At 35.0% G+C, this 15,497-nt stretch overlaps 1 long non-coding RNA gene across 1 annotated transcript; it reads left to right on the forward strand.

Moving 5' to 3' along the window:
• Positions 1-10,518: 10,518 nt before the first annotated feature.
• LOC135451147 (uncharacterized) lies at positions 10,519-12,998 on the forward strand. The gene is made up of 3 exons (XR_010441239.1): positions 10,519-10,690; positions 10,780-10,929; positions 11,678-12,998. It is a non-coding gene; the product is annotated as an uncharacterized LOC135451147 (long non-coding RNA).
• The last annotated feature ends 2,499 nt before the right edge of the window (positions 12,999-15,497 follow it).

Raw genomic sequence — 15,497 nt, forward strand, 5'->3', positions numbered from 1 at the left:
AATCAGATCAAGTTATCAGAAATAAAAATAACACTATGTTTTGTAGACACAGACCAAACTCTTCAAGTGTTCAAAGTAGGTGCAATTTCTCAGGAACTCTGAGCATCCTTCTGAAATACTGACCGGTGCTGGTCAATGATTCTTTGACTCACTGGAGCAAAAGGAGACTTTTTTGCTCCAGGTGACATGACATAAGGTTACAGAAACCTATAGTACTGTTTCTGTGGATTACTTAAATATATAGAAGTGACATAACAGGAAATTTGGTGAGAAAAAAAGTACCAGAGATAAAGATTTTCGCAAAATTAAAAGAAGAAGAAATAATGATTGCCTAGACGTGCCATGGAAAAGACATGGAAACTTTTATTGGTCTGCAACATTTTCTTCCATGGAAATAAAGTAAAGTTAACTCCAATTTCTATTAGTATGATAAAAATGCTTTAAAGAGAACTTTTTCTCAAGCTTAATTTCACAAAATATATTATAAAGAGGTTCTGTTGTGTTGAACTACTTTTAGACATAATGGCTATCCAGGTCACTGTTAAATCCCAGCAATTCTTTCACAGAACTGCCCCCATTCATAAAATTTTTGAACTTAAGTGTTTTGAGAAATATGTAGACCTTGTATCATGTTGTCTGCACCACCAGTTGTTCATGTAGCCCAGTTTAAAGCACAAATCCAAATCCTTACTAATGTATTATCTATGTATGCGACAGACTGATATATTATCTATGTATGTGACATTACAGTAGAAAAGAGGTTTGAAATCAGATGTGCTGTTGTCTAGGAAGGAAAATTTGTTCAAAAAACAAAAATATTGAGTCTTTTCAGTCACATGCTTTTTTTCTTGGTTTTGTTTGTTAGTTTTTAACCAAGCAGTGAATTTGAATGGTCTCTTGCCATTCAAGAACTTTTGTAAACTACTGAACTTTTGTAAAACTGAAATTGCTTTCAAAGCTCTCCTGGATTTCTGTGGACAAAAGTTGAGTTTATAATTATTCTGTTGATGTCTGAAACTGAGATATCTTGGAAATTTTTTGTAGTATTTTGAAACTATTTTATTCATTTAAAGTGAAAAACATTATAAAATGTTAAAGAAAATTCACTTTAATAATATAAGTGAACACAGAAGTGAATAGTTTTGCAATATATTGCTATAGCAACAAAGCAAAATACTTTGTACCTTAACTTACTGTGAAAAGCGTTTGATATGTGATGATAGCACAAAGAGTGCATGTGATGTATAAAGATCTCATTCCTTCAAAACTTACCAACATAATAAAAAAAGTGTAATTTAACCAATATAATAGGGATTGTTGTATAATAGGCACAAATCTCTGGTAAGGAACAACGAAAACATTTTTTGTTGAAATCTTGATAGTTATTGACTCTTGTGAAAAGAAAAGATGTCTTCATCTCATAGAAAGTTAAAAGTTCCTTTGTAAGGTTAAATGATTCTATTTATTTGTTGCTTATCTTCCATTTTAATTTTTACATAAATACTCATACCTTTGATATCACAGAGAAATAACTTTTTGAGTAATAAACTTATGTTAACTTTCCAGGAATAACTTAGAACTTATATTTTTAGCAGCAATTTCTCAAGTTAATTGCTCAAGTTCAGCCATAAAATTATGGAAGATGTTTTTCCTGTTTTTAGTTTTACCAAGGCTTATTTCAAAAATCTTAAGAGTAGTTTCTTTCCTTGACATTAGAATTAAATTATCTCCTGATTTTTACTCGGCAACGTTTTCCTCAAATTTTAGATTAGTCTAAATGCAATGGTGGACTTCAGTATTTTTTACAGTAAAGCCAAAATTGCCAGCAGTTTATTTTCACTGTAAAAATTGACAGTGCCACTCAGTTCCACAATGCAGAATACTTCAAAAAGAATAAACAAGAATTTTCCAAACTGCTGGGACTCATATTCATCTGACTGTAAAGCTAGTCACTCAGGAGCCCTCTGTATTCAACAAAGGAAAATATTATTTACATAAAATTGTTCTTTCTGCCCAAAGACATCAGAAATAAGCTTAAATAATACTATGAAGGACTTTTTCCTTTATATGTATGGGTAATCTCATTCAAGCAAGATGGGTTCATACTTCTCCAGACTATGAAGGAAATTATAACCTGACACATTTCTTCTCATTATTTTGGGTGTGCTTTGTATTCAACCTCGCCAACATATGGCATATCACAGGCATTGCCACTTGAAATATGAAACAGCAATACATGTGAACTCTTCATGTCCAGTTCTCCAGTCTTTTCACTTCATAGGGAACACTAATTTATTTTCAGCTGTTAAATTGAGGTAAAGCCTGTTTGCCACTGTATCTTTTAAAGCACAAATCTCTGGTCTTCCCTCTGTTTAAAAAACAAGGGAGTTGTAAATGTGTTCCAGAGATTGAGATTCATGTATTGCTTCCACACAGCTGAGTTAGAGTATCAGCTTAGTGAATTTCACTGCAAATGTGAGGGAAATAAATATATTTTTAAAGTCACTTATAAACTTCTCTCCAAAGGTTTCTTTAGGGAGGAATAGAAGACACTGACATAATGGTAATTTTTTAAACATTTCAGCATGTATGAATATTTTAATAATATATATGATAAGTAAAAAATACATAATTTCAAAACTTATACAGATTTTTTTTTCCTCAAGTTCTATTTCCTAAATAAAGCTTTTAGAAATCCCTGCACCTGCAAGAAAAACTGTCAAGCTGGATAAAGGCAGCTGTCAGGATTTTAATTTCATAGGAAAATATTTTTAAAATTATAAATATTTCTCTGACTTAGAAAAATACAGCATAATCAGTATCTTTCATTTAGCAGTGGAAGCTGAGATGTACACAGGAATTGTGAATGAGAATTTTTTTCCCTTGCAGTTTTAGAAAGTAATTTCATAGAGCATTTTTAGAAATTATTGGTCCATATATTCACATTTCTGTTGTTCCTTTCATGTGATCTAATGGTCTCATCTACTATTTTCCCTCTAGTTTTGATAATGTCATATTTTCAAAATGTTACAGTATCAAAAAATCTTATGTTAAGTATATAAAAAAAATTAGTAAAGTATTGCCAATAGACTGAAAATTATTTTTTAACCTTCAATGGCCTGCAGTTATCAGCTGAGTTCATTAGCCAAATTTATTATAATCTAACAGATTTCTATGAATATAGGACACTAATTTTCTTTCTCAGTGAAATATATGTACAGAAGAGTTATTATAATAAAATTTTGGAATTAATAGCTAATTGAACTACTGAGTCATCCTGTGGTCAAATTTCAATTTTAGCTCCCAGAGGAAAAAATACGGAATTCTAGTTATAATTCATGTTCTGATAATTATTACATATTTGCTAAATATAAGAATTCATTTTTATAACTGAAATGTAATGGAAAGACCAATACTCAGATCCTGGAACTGTAATTGAGTACTCAATTTACCCTTATTTTATTGCCATTTATTTTAATTTATATCAGCTGGCTATTCCATATTTTTATTGATTTTATCTGACAGGTTGCTTAAAATACATAGATCCAGGCAAGAGAAAAAAAATGTTGGCATGTTAAGTGGTGGTGATAACCAAATATCACTTCAGTCAAACCACCCATATGAAATAAAAGTAGGGAAAGTCCCAGATTCTGCACCTGGGATGGAGCAACCCTGCATGTACAGACTGGGGATTGAGATGCTGGAAAGAAGTTCTGCTGAAAGGGACCTGGGAGTCCTGGTCAGTGGAAGGCTGAACACGGATCAGGAGTTCCCTGGAATCCAGGATGACCAACCCTGTCCTGGGGGGCATCAGGGACAGCATTGCCAGATGGGCAGGGGAGTGGATTGTCCTGCTCTGCTCTGCACTGGGGCGTCCTCATCTCGAGTGCTGGGGACAGCTCTGACAGTCACAGTGTAAGAAGGGTGTAAAGCTGTTAGAGAGCACCCAAAGGAGGGCAGGAAAGATGGAGAAGGGCCTTGAGGGGAAATTGTGTGAGGAGTGGCTGAGGTCACTGGGTCTGTTCAGCCTGGAGAAGAGGAGACTGAGGGGAGACCTCATTGTGTTTATATCTTCCTTGTGAAGGGAAGGGGAGAGGCAGGCACTGCTCTCGTCACTCTCCTGACCACTGACAGGACTGAGGGATGGCCTGAAGCTGTGTCAGAGGAGGTTTGGGTTGCATATTAGAAAAATGATCTTCGCTCATGGTGTTTGGGCACTGTGGAACAGGCCCAACTCATGGATCTTCACTCATGGTGGTTGGGCATGGTGGAACAGGCTTCCCAGGAGAATGGTCACAGCAGCAGACTATCAGAGTTCAAGAAGTGTTTGGACCATGCTGTCAGGCACACGGTGTGATTCTTGGTGAGGGCGCTGTGCAGGGCTGGGAGCTGGACTCATTAATCCTCATGTGTCCCTTCCAACTCAACAGATTCTGTGAATCTGGGCTCAAAGGATGATTTTGAGGAAGAGCACTAAAAGCTATTCAGATGAAAAAAACATGCTGAAATATTATTATTTAGAAAGATTATTACTTAGAATTATAGTTTGTTTTCACAATCCCTGGTAATCCCATTCTGTTTCATACAGCAGGTGAACAGCAGAGACCTTTCACCCTTTAGTGACTAGTTATCTCTTGGAAAAAAAAGTGAGATTAGTTTCTGGTTGAGAAATTTGATGAATAGCTTATTTGCAGCATTTGGGTTTTAGATTCCTGCATTTTTTCCTTGGAAGACTGTATAAGGCAGAAATATGAAAATTCATGAAATTTTACTAGCCCAGGGATAAAATCTGTCCATTGTTCTTCTTTTATGGAAGCAGAAGATAATTCAACAAAATAAAACAAATGCAAAAACAAAAGATTACCAAAGGGAAGGTTTTTTATACATTTGATCATTTAAATTTAAATCAATGATCATTTGATCATTTAAATTATGAAAAGTCTTTGTTCTTGTCCTCTTGGTTAGAAGACAATTTTCGTGTCCTCATACACTTATCAAACTGACTGTGCTATTTGAGGTGAAGATAATTAATTTTCAGTTTTTTCCTCGAGAAGAAGCCTAATGACTTAGCTGGAATAAATGTACAAGCATAACACATATATATAAAAACTTTACTATAAATCTAAATGGATCAGCTGACTGTACACACATATTTTATACATTTTTTGTTAAGTGAAATAACTGCAATCAAGTATAAAAAGATATGATTTGTCTGTCCTCAAAAAAAATGAGTTGGCCAAATAAGATCATTTAAATAAAACCAAGAGCACAGCAAGAAAAGAAAGCACCAAGTGTGGCTTGCCATAGTCTTAGCACACCTGATTTTACCTCTTCTGATATTCCCATCCTATTTTCCAATCTATTGAAAAGACTTTTAGGTCTAGATGTAGAAAACGCCTTGTTGTAGGCAATCCATACTAAACATAAAGTAATAGTGCATTAAGGGCAACTTGGTGAAATGAATACATAAAGTCAAGACATCAATGTTAAAAAGCCCTGTCTTAAAGTATTTGGGAACATGAATCATCTATATCCATATATAAATGCTGATAAAGCACCAGCTTGTAATCTGATGCCAAGTGACACTGAACAGCTTTTATCTAAATTGGGTAGAGCTTCTCCCTTTGTAGTGACTCTGTCATGGAAAAAAGTAATTCACGTGGTGAAGAACGCAGACAGGGACTGAAATGACAGATAAGTAGGATAGAAAATCAAGGGTTCAGCAGGAGTTTAAAAGAAAGCACTAAATTCTATAGTGAAAATTACTTAGGTACGTGCAGGTAAGTTCATTTAATATGAGTTCAGTTGCCTTAGGTCATATATATAGTATAAAATATTGTTTTTATTCTTCTGTTCTTTTTCAGTTCATTAAAAGAGAAAACGGTTAATTCTATCTCAAAAACCAAAAGCGATGGTTCATGGTTCATCTATAAAAGTTTACCTCTTTTTACATGAAGGAAGATTGAGATTTCCATACTGCAGAACCCTAAAATCAGATTTCTGAAAACAAATATCCCGATTTGAGGTAAATATAAATCTTTTATTCTTCCATTTTTTCTTTTTATTTTTCCTTTTTTTTTAAACAAATGAGATGGAGTTCTTGACTTTTTACCTGCACAAAAACTTTAAAGGAAGATTTGTCTGTTTGCTTTCTTTTCTTTGGTTTTTAGTCAGACTGCTTAGACATTTTGAAGGCAAGAATAAGATCAATATAGAATATGCAGTGGATTAGCAACAGTCTAGTTTCAGTGATTATGAAATAAGGTCCGGAATAATGAATTGCAGGTTCAGTGCTTATCTGCAGCTATGATGTGAGGACCAAGACTAGAAGATGTTATGATATTTAAATCTGTTTCCCTGTACAATGTTGTGCATCAGCAGATTAAGCTCAGTGCAGCGATGCTCAGGGGTCATCAGTTCCCAGCCTCTTGCCATGGGCAGCTCACTAGATCAGGTTGCTCAGGGCCCCAGCCAGCTTGGCCCTGGACAATTGCAAGGATGAGGCATACACCATTTCTCTGGATAACCTGCTCCACTACCTCCCTAACCTCTAATCTAAATTAGAGAAAATATTTCTTCCTAACCTCTAATTTGAATTTATCCTCTTTTAAATCAAACCTCTTCCCCCTTGTCCTGTCACTATCTGCCCATGTAAGAAGTCACTCTCCCTTTTTTATAAGCCCCCACTAAGTGGTGGATGGCTCTAAGGAGGTCCTGCCAGAGGATTATTTTTTCCATGCTTTTCTGGAGGTGGTTGAACACCTGCTTGCATATGGGAAGTGATGGATGAATTCCTTTTTCTGCTTTGCTTGCATGCAAGGTTTTTGCTCCAGTTATTAAGCTGTCTTTATCTCAGCTCGGGAGTTTTCTCACTGGAAGTAAAAAAACCAGATGGGATTAGTTATCTAACTTTAAAAGTACAAGAAAAATATCTCCAGACCTAAGCTAGCCATCCTTGGATCTTTTTATAACCAGTTGAGAGAAAAAAAAGTTTTCAAAGGTCATGATTTATCTCAAGGGATATATCTAAAAGTAGGTTAGATCACTTACACCCTTGAAATATTTGTTTCTTTCCACTGACTGTATAGACATCCATGAGAGAATAGCTGACACTTCCACAACAGATAAACAGTTTCCTCTTTCAACCCTGTGTTGCCTTCATTTCATTCAGATCACAGAGAATTTGGGATATTTCTTTTATCCCTCTCTTCTGAACTTTCTACTTTTCTCTTAATGCATAGAGCCACAGGAACTCAAAAGAAGCTTCTTGATCCAAAGACCAAATTTTATACTTCTCTGTTTGCTCCTTTTTATGATATCAAAATTTAGATAATACTATTTTAATAATTGATGCATAGTCTCATTAGACAGGGAAAGATTACCAAGTATTCCTGGAAGATTTACAGGTAAATTTACAGGTTGCCTAGCAAGTTAATAAGTTTTCTAAATTCTCCTCCCTGAGAGAAAAATTCAAAAATCTTCATACTTAATAAATTTCAATATTACATCAGTGTCAATCCTTTCAGATTTCTTCTGAGCACTGAGAATGAAGAATTAGAGTGGATTCATATTTAAATAGAATGTTTGTTAACTGAAGCAAACTGGACATGCACAAATACCTAGACCCTTACGGGAAGCACATGTGAGTGCTGAGGGAGGTGATGACATTGCAAGGACAACCTCAATAATATTTGATCAATCATGGTGACTGGGAGAAGTGCCTGCAGACTGAAGGAAAGGAAGTTTAACTCTTACCTTAAAGAAAGTGAAGAAGAAAGAACTGGAGAAATACAGCTCAATTAGTCCCACCTCCATCCCTGGGAGCAGCTAACCCTGGAAATCATTTCCAGGCACATGAATCCCAAGAAAATCATTAGGAATAGTTAGCATGTATTCACCAAGGGGAAATCAGGCTTGGCTTGATGAACTTACATGATGAAATAGCTGCCCTGATAGATGAGAGAAGAGAGTGAATGGTCTATCCAAACTTCACTGAGGCCTTTGACTCCAGCTCTCATGGGGTTCTCACAGACAAGCTGTTGGTGTATGGGCTGGATGAGCAGACAGGGAGGCAGACTGTAAACTGCCTGAGTGGCTGTGCCCAGAGGATGGTGACCAGCAACATGAGGTGTTACTGAAAGCCAGTAACCAGCACTGTACCCCAGAAGTACTGGTGCAGTCCTATTCATCATCTTCATCAATGGACTGGGTGGTGGGACAGACTGTACCCCCCCCAAGCCAACTGATGACACAAACTGAGAGTGGGTGATAAGCCAGATGATTGTGCTCTCATGAAACAAGGACTGCAACCTGTTCTAGTGGGGAGCATCCCTTCCCAGGATGGTGGGGTTGAAACTAGATGATTTTTAAGGTCCCTTCCAACTCAAGCCTTTTTGTGATTTCTAAGATTTCCATGATTACTTGGACCAAATCTAAGAAAGCAGCTCAACAGAGTGTTTTTTAAATATTTTATCAAGTTTAGTATGGTTAGAATTAAGACCCATGTAGCTTAACAAAAAAACGAAAATAAATATATACAAAACAATATAGAAGCTGGTATTTGTTTTAACAGAAGCAAATTATTTTCCTCCAAATTGTGTAGTTGAGAAGTAACTGACTTCCTCCTGATTTTTGATGTTTTTGGCCAAGCTACATTAGTTTGCCCAATTCACTAGACATCAACATTGCATCTATTGTTCAAGTGTGCTGTTGTTCAACTATTCATTTTTAAATAGACACCCTAGCTAGGTATTTTCAAGCTGAGAAATACCTCAGTATTTCTCAGTAGCATATGTTACTGGCACTGTAATACAGACAGTAGCCTTCAATCAAGTTTGGTAACTTAGGTGTGCAACTTGAATCCACTTAGTGTGCATGGCCACACTGACATATGTAGCTCAGTTCTAGATTTTCCACCTAATTTAGATTAAAGAGGTAGGTGCCCTAAATAATCGCAGGTACAGGTGCAAGTAAGCTAATTCATCAATACAATTGCAACTCCAATTAAGTAAAGTAAAATAAGTTTCAGCAATTAATTCTTTCAGAATATAGCAGCAAGGATCTCAGTTTAAGCCATGACACCTAAATAGGGATTAATTTGAAATTTGAAAGTTACCATAATGGTTTAGTCAAGCTGAGCAGACTAATCCAATTGTCAGTTTTGTCTCATTCAAAATACAATGCCATTTCTGGCATTCAATTTATGGGGGAAAATCTTTGTTGCTATATTGCAAACTGTGAGAATGGACACCATGAGAGGTCATAATTACTCCTTGTTTTTTTTTGCTTATTAATCTTCTCCTTATTCACAATAGCATTTTTTTTTTTAACTCGGATACCAAATTTGGATGCCAGTATTTGTTACTCAGCATCACATAAACTTTTCTTCTGAAAGATCTTTCTTTAGAAGCTTGCTTTAATTGCTTTTTTTCCCCCTTCTTTTTCTTTCTCAGTCAGTACTGCTTCACCATATGGCAGTAGGCTTTTAACTAATAAGTTGGCACTTAGAGAAGAAAGGGATGAATATTGTTTATGGTTAACTTTATATCACAGGTGCACTTCCAGATAAAAAGAGTGTGTTCAAGTGCCAGTAAGGCATAGAACATTTGATTATATTGCTTGCCATCTCAGAGAAACAAACAAGGACTGAATATTCAGTCTTGACATATTTTAAACTACATTATTTTCCCTCATGTCCATGAAATGTCTTTACTATCAAAGCAAAGAGAGCTTATTAGAATTCACTGAAAATCTCAAGGAGATGCTTAATCATGATAGATCAGGGCCTGTGAGTCTTGGGGAAAGGTATTTTATCAAAGCATTTAGATGAAACACTTTTTTGAAAGCTTGTTTGTAGGAAAGTAACCCATTGTTTGCTTCAGCTGGTAATTCTGCTTATGTTACAAGTATAGAAGAACTAGAATTACTTTGTGGGTGCAATTTACTCAGTGGTGGTGATTATTACTTCTAAATGCCACTTACTGTTGGAAGGTCAAGTTGGCACAGAGGGTCAGGCTAAGATGAAGGTGACTATCAGCCAATACTATCCTCAGAAGTGCTCATCTGAAACTCTACATTAATATTTAGACTAGGTCACACACCTAATTGTGCAAACTTGATGGACTTAGACAACTTAATTAGAACATCCCCCAGAGGCTACTTTCGATACAAGCACATGAATAACATTAAAACCTTCTGAACACACAAAGGTGGATAATATTTGGGAAAAAAAAAAAAACAAAACAAAACAAAAAACCCCAAAATATAAGTTTACAAAAATCAAGGATGGAATTCAATTCCAGGTCATATACTCCTAAACTGAAGTGTCTAGATGTGGTGCCTGTTGGTTATAAGTTTATGCTATCAGGATACTCAAATTAAAGCAAACTCCAATTTCATTGGTTTCATCATGTGAATCTCATCATACTTGAAGCTCATTAGAGTAAGCCACCTGGCTGTGTGCTAGTAAAGCCCAAAGACTTCAGTCTCCTCTAAAATCTGTGTCAGACTCTTCAGGCTTACAAGAGGGCTTCAGATACTTACCTACTAGACATGCTTTTACACAGTTGTGTTTCACCTCTATTCAATATTGTTGATGGAATCTGGAGATATAAGTTGTCTTATTACAAGTTTAATTGTTTATTTTTAAATGGAATATTATTACTGCTGTTCTTCATCAGTAGCAATCCTGGTATGCTCCTGCAAAATCTTCATTATGGAGAGCTTTACTAGTCAGTCTTGGAAATACAAATCAAATTCAGTGTATTACTTTACTTCTAGGTATTGTCTTTTGCCCCCTCAACATGATATAATGATCATCCTTTGTTTATGGAGTTAAGATCTAATGGAAATGTTCACAAACAGCCGCCCCAAATCTCTGAAGCATGAGAACCTATATTTATTAAAATAATTTCACTGAAGATTTTTCTGGTGAGTAATGTCTTTTCTTACTTAAAAATTTATTACCAGAGGAATTCAGTTTGATATTTGAAACAGTGGCTTGTTTTATAGTTATTGTTTCTTTCTATGGCTATGAGAGCAAGGGTTGTTTAACATCCCTGTGTTGCACAGAAGCTGAAATAAAATGTAAAGATAAGTGTATATAGATACAGAGTATTATTTGCTCTGAGCTGTAACAGCTGTGTTACAACGTTTACTGCCATGAATTCCAGATGGAAACAATGTTGTAATTCATGAATTTTCTAAGGAAAAAGAGGCTATATGCCCTTGGAAAAAAGCTACCTATATCAATGACTGCAAAAGGAAAATTCCCCAGTTTGGTTAAATAAATCTGATTTGTTGCAAGAAAGGCCCAAAATCAGCAGCTTTTTGCTGTTTTTTCTTTTTGTTGGTTTTTTTTGGGTTTTTTTTTTTTTTTTTTTTTTTTAAGCTGCATAATGAAGCAATGATTCACACCCAAGGTACTACACAAGTTTCAGACAGATATGTTGATATAAAAGCTGGAGTAAATACAAGTGAATCTAGACTGTATTTTAAAATATACTGCTGTCAACACTTTATTAAACCCTATTAACAAAGCTGATTTAATAACTGCTTAACTTAAAGGTTGTTGTAAACCTAAGCTAGTGAGGCATTGTTTTTTATCAAACCAAGCTTATGAAGGAGAGCAAATGGAAACTTATGAATATTGTTAATCTATGCTGACTTTGATTTTCAGGGAAAATGAAAACAGCTTCACAGGGAGAAGAGCTACATTTGGAAAGATTTTCCCTTTCATCCTGCGGAGGAATTTGTTACTTCCTGTGGTTCATTTTTTCTTGAAAACATGGATCTTTTGCACAGATTCAGAAAGAAATATACAAAAGTAAATATTAAAAAGGTATCACTTGAACTATCTCTGCAAAAATATTTTTCTCATTTAAACCTAAAATTTGAGACTTCTGGGTTTTTTCATTTCATCATAAGACTCAGTTCTTAAGATGGAAACATTTTGACAGCTGATGCAAAAACCCCCAAACCATTACTATGTATATTAGAAAATTTTATTTAACTTCAGTGCTTCTTTTCTATTATAAAATGATTGGGTCTGTGTCCCACATTGAAATGAGCTGTCATGGTTCAGGAATGGTACTCTTCAAACCACACTGCCGCAGGTTCACTCCTGCCCTCCCCTTGCCACCTGTGGTGGGATGGAGGAGAGAAATGGAGGAACAAAAGGTAAAGGTATCACCTTGAGATAACAACAATTTACAGAAACAGCAATGAGATCAGAAAACAAACAGCAACAATTACACTACTAATAAGAAAAATGTACAAGAGAGAGGGGAGTGCTTCACATGTGAAATGCTCAGAACCAGGGTTACCCTGATCTCTTCCTCCGCCACAGGAACACAACCAGAATTCCTTCTCCAGGAAAGAGACTCTGCTCCTCCCACCTCTAGCAAAGACAAAAAGTGGTATAGACCAGCCTCTGTGTCCTAGCCATTCCCCCTCCTTAGCAGATACTGCAAAAATTATCCTTGTCCTAGCCAGAACCAGGACATAAACTTTATAAATAGATTCATTTATAACTAGGAGGAATTCTTCTTGCAATCAGCCCAAAACAACTGACCAAGACAAACATTTTATATTTTTATAGTATTATATAAAAATTAAATTACACCAAATATTTTTATTATTATTAATAACATAGATCACACACATTCAAAGAGACAAAAAGTGTGTCCTCACAGGGTAATAGTAAGAAGTGGAAATGTCAAATAAATATTCTGAAAAAAGCTTTCCCTCTCAACAAGAAAAAAATAGACACTTTAGACCATGAGTCACACAGCTTATTTAAAGTCTGCTTTAAAGAAAAGATTAAATGTAACTAAAAATACTTGTTTGTTCTCTACTGACTCTAAATAAAGACTAGATATTGACCTTAAGAATACATGCTTACATGAGAGACATTTAAACAAATTTGTCTCCAGACTCGAGACATGTGAAAGATTCCTCCCCCACCAATCTTTTAGTATTAGTAAATTTATGTCTGGGTTTTAAATGGGTTACATTTGTTTTGGTTTGATTTGTTTGTTGCCTTGGGTATAACAAGTTTTTAGCTGAATTTATTTACAAAATCTGAAGGAACACACAATGATTTCTTCAGGATGTAAGTCAATGTCTAAGATTCATTCTGGCTACTAAAATATATTGCCTTATGTGAGTCATCTCTAGCATGTAAGAAGACTAAGCTAACTGAGGAGACAGAACAAGTATTTCCAAATCTAAGCAATTTCAAGGGCTCTCAAAAAACCCCCACAGAAGCTGAAAAACTTTGAAAACATTTCAATGTCTGAGAAGCTCAAGTCTAAACATGACAATATTGAGGAACATTTTTGCACATTAATAAAGGAAAGATAATAAATGCTTTAGAAATTTCTGTTAATGGTACAAAATATGATATTCTCTGACAGAATTTTTCTCTCCTTATTACTTATGCTGAGAAAACATAGAATTTATATTAAAATGGTATTAATTGTCATGAAAATTGGAAGAAGAAAATTTTAAAATTGCATTTTCAATAGGTTTGTTTTGTCTACATCTGACTACAAAAGCATTCATTTTTGACAGGTGGTATTGTGAAACAGAGGTAGAACTGTTATTTATAGCATGAAAAAAAAGTCTTGAAATATATATGCAGACTTGTCCTAAGAAAATAGAAGATAAGAGAAACCATTTTTTTCCCTACAAACCATAAAAATATAGACTTAATAATTCCCAATTAAGTATGGAAAGGAAATTTTGCATGTATGACAACCTCTGATTTGAAAGTCAGTTTGAGCAACTGCATTGGCAGATGAACTTTTCCTGTGAGAAATTGCAATAATTAGGCTACAAAAATAACTTTTGAAGAGGCAGTACTTATATAAATAGTATTATGCAGGATGAGAGTACAGAAATAAGACTTTGGATATATGCATGTACACAGTGAGAACTATAAAACTATTGTTGTCTGATATTCATTGCTGGTAATTTGTTGAAGAAAGCTCAGGCTAGTAACATGTAAATGTAAAAAACTCCTAAAGCATGGTTCACACTTACATTTGACTGGCTCAGTGTTTTATTCTAAGCATATAGGATTTTGGCAGCAGCAATACATGTAGAATATTTTTGGGTGTTGGCACAGTATAATCAACTATTCAGTGCCTTATATTAATGAAACATTTAAATTCTGACTCAACCTTGTAAAACTGAAAAAGTTTAGGAACTGAGATTTTTTGCTCCTGCTTACATATTTTATGAATCTACCCATTATCTATTGCTATGAAATGAAATGAAATGAAATGAAATGGAATTCTATGAGGAATGAAGTATGTTCCCTTGCAGAAGAATCTTATGGCACTGTGGTTCACAGATTGTATGTCTGTGTGCTTTCTTCTTAGTAACATGGAAGTAAGGCTACAAAGAATAGTATAGTGAGGGTCCTTACTGTAGAAGCAAGGGTATCTCTTACAAGTGAAAAATGAACGTTATAGCCTGGAGGAATCCAACACATCAACCAAGTCTAATGTCCACTTCACCAGGCAGCAGGCATTCAGCTGAATACAAAGAACAATTTCTCAGCTTGAATTTCATGAGGAAATACTGCAAATTCATCACAGAACAGATATTTAGCGTACCAAGCATATGGACAACTAAAATAATTTGAATGCACAGACCCAGGTCAAAACACATAATACAGAAATAAATTGAGAGAAAAAAGCATTCAAAGCAATCAAATGAAAAAATCCTAATGTTCTTGCTGAATTAGTTGAACGATACAGATAAGTAAGGGATATTTTTTGTTGGCAAAAACCTTCCTATTCATTTATAGGTGTAGAGGTTGGCTAGAGACGTTAACTTAACATCCAGCACTTGATGCTGATTTTTATGCCTACACTGCTTATTCCATGGAAATGAACAGAAGGGATTGTTCTGCAGACATTGATGTGAATATTACAGTTGAAAGAACATATATTCTTGAAATTGCTAGCAGCTACATAGTGTATGTTCAGATGCATATTTTCTCCAAAGAAAATTTTAAAAAGGCAGTTGTGATAAACATGTATTCAATTATCCCCAAATAGACCAGTGTAATTCAAGTTGCAGCAAGATATTTTCCTGCTTGTGAGTTCTCTTTTATTTCCACTTACAGTGTTTCATGGCTTGTTTTAAAATGTTTTCCATCATTGCATTTAGCAACACAACCTAGTACATAGTGATGCAAATTGGAATTCTCAGTCTTCTGTGACTTCCATCCTTAAGATCCTTAAATGAAAAATTACTTTTTTTTTAACAGTCAGGGAGTGTAAAAATTACTATAAGAATGTCGGTACTCAGGATGAATTGGGCTGAAAGTCCCATAATTTATGTTACATATTTTACATGATTCAACCCTCTTGGTGAACTGGTTTTTGTACTGCTGCATGACTCTTCACTGTACCATGCATTACTTGATTTTTTCTGTTTCTGAGCATCACAGAATGAAGGCCGGATGCTCAGGAAAAAAAAAAAAA

Source organism: Zonotrichia leucophrys, chromosome 1 (assembly GCF_028769735.1).
Source record: "Zonotrichia leucophrys gambelii isolate GWCS_2022_RI chromosome 1, RI_Zleu_2.0, whole genome shotgun sequence".
NCBI lineage: Eukaryota > Metazoa > Chordata > Aves > Passeriformes > Passerellidae > Zonotrichia > Zonotrichia leucophrys.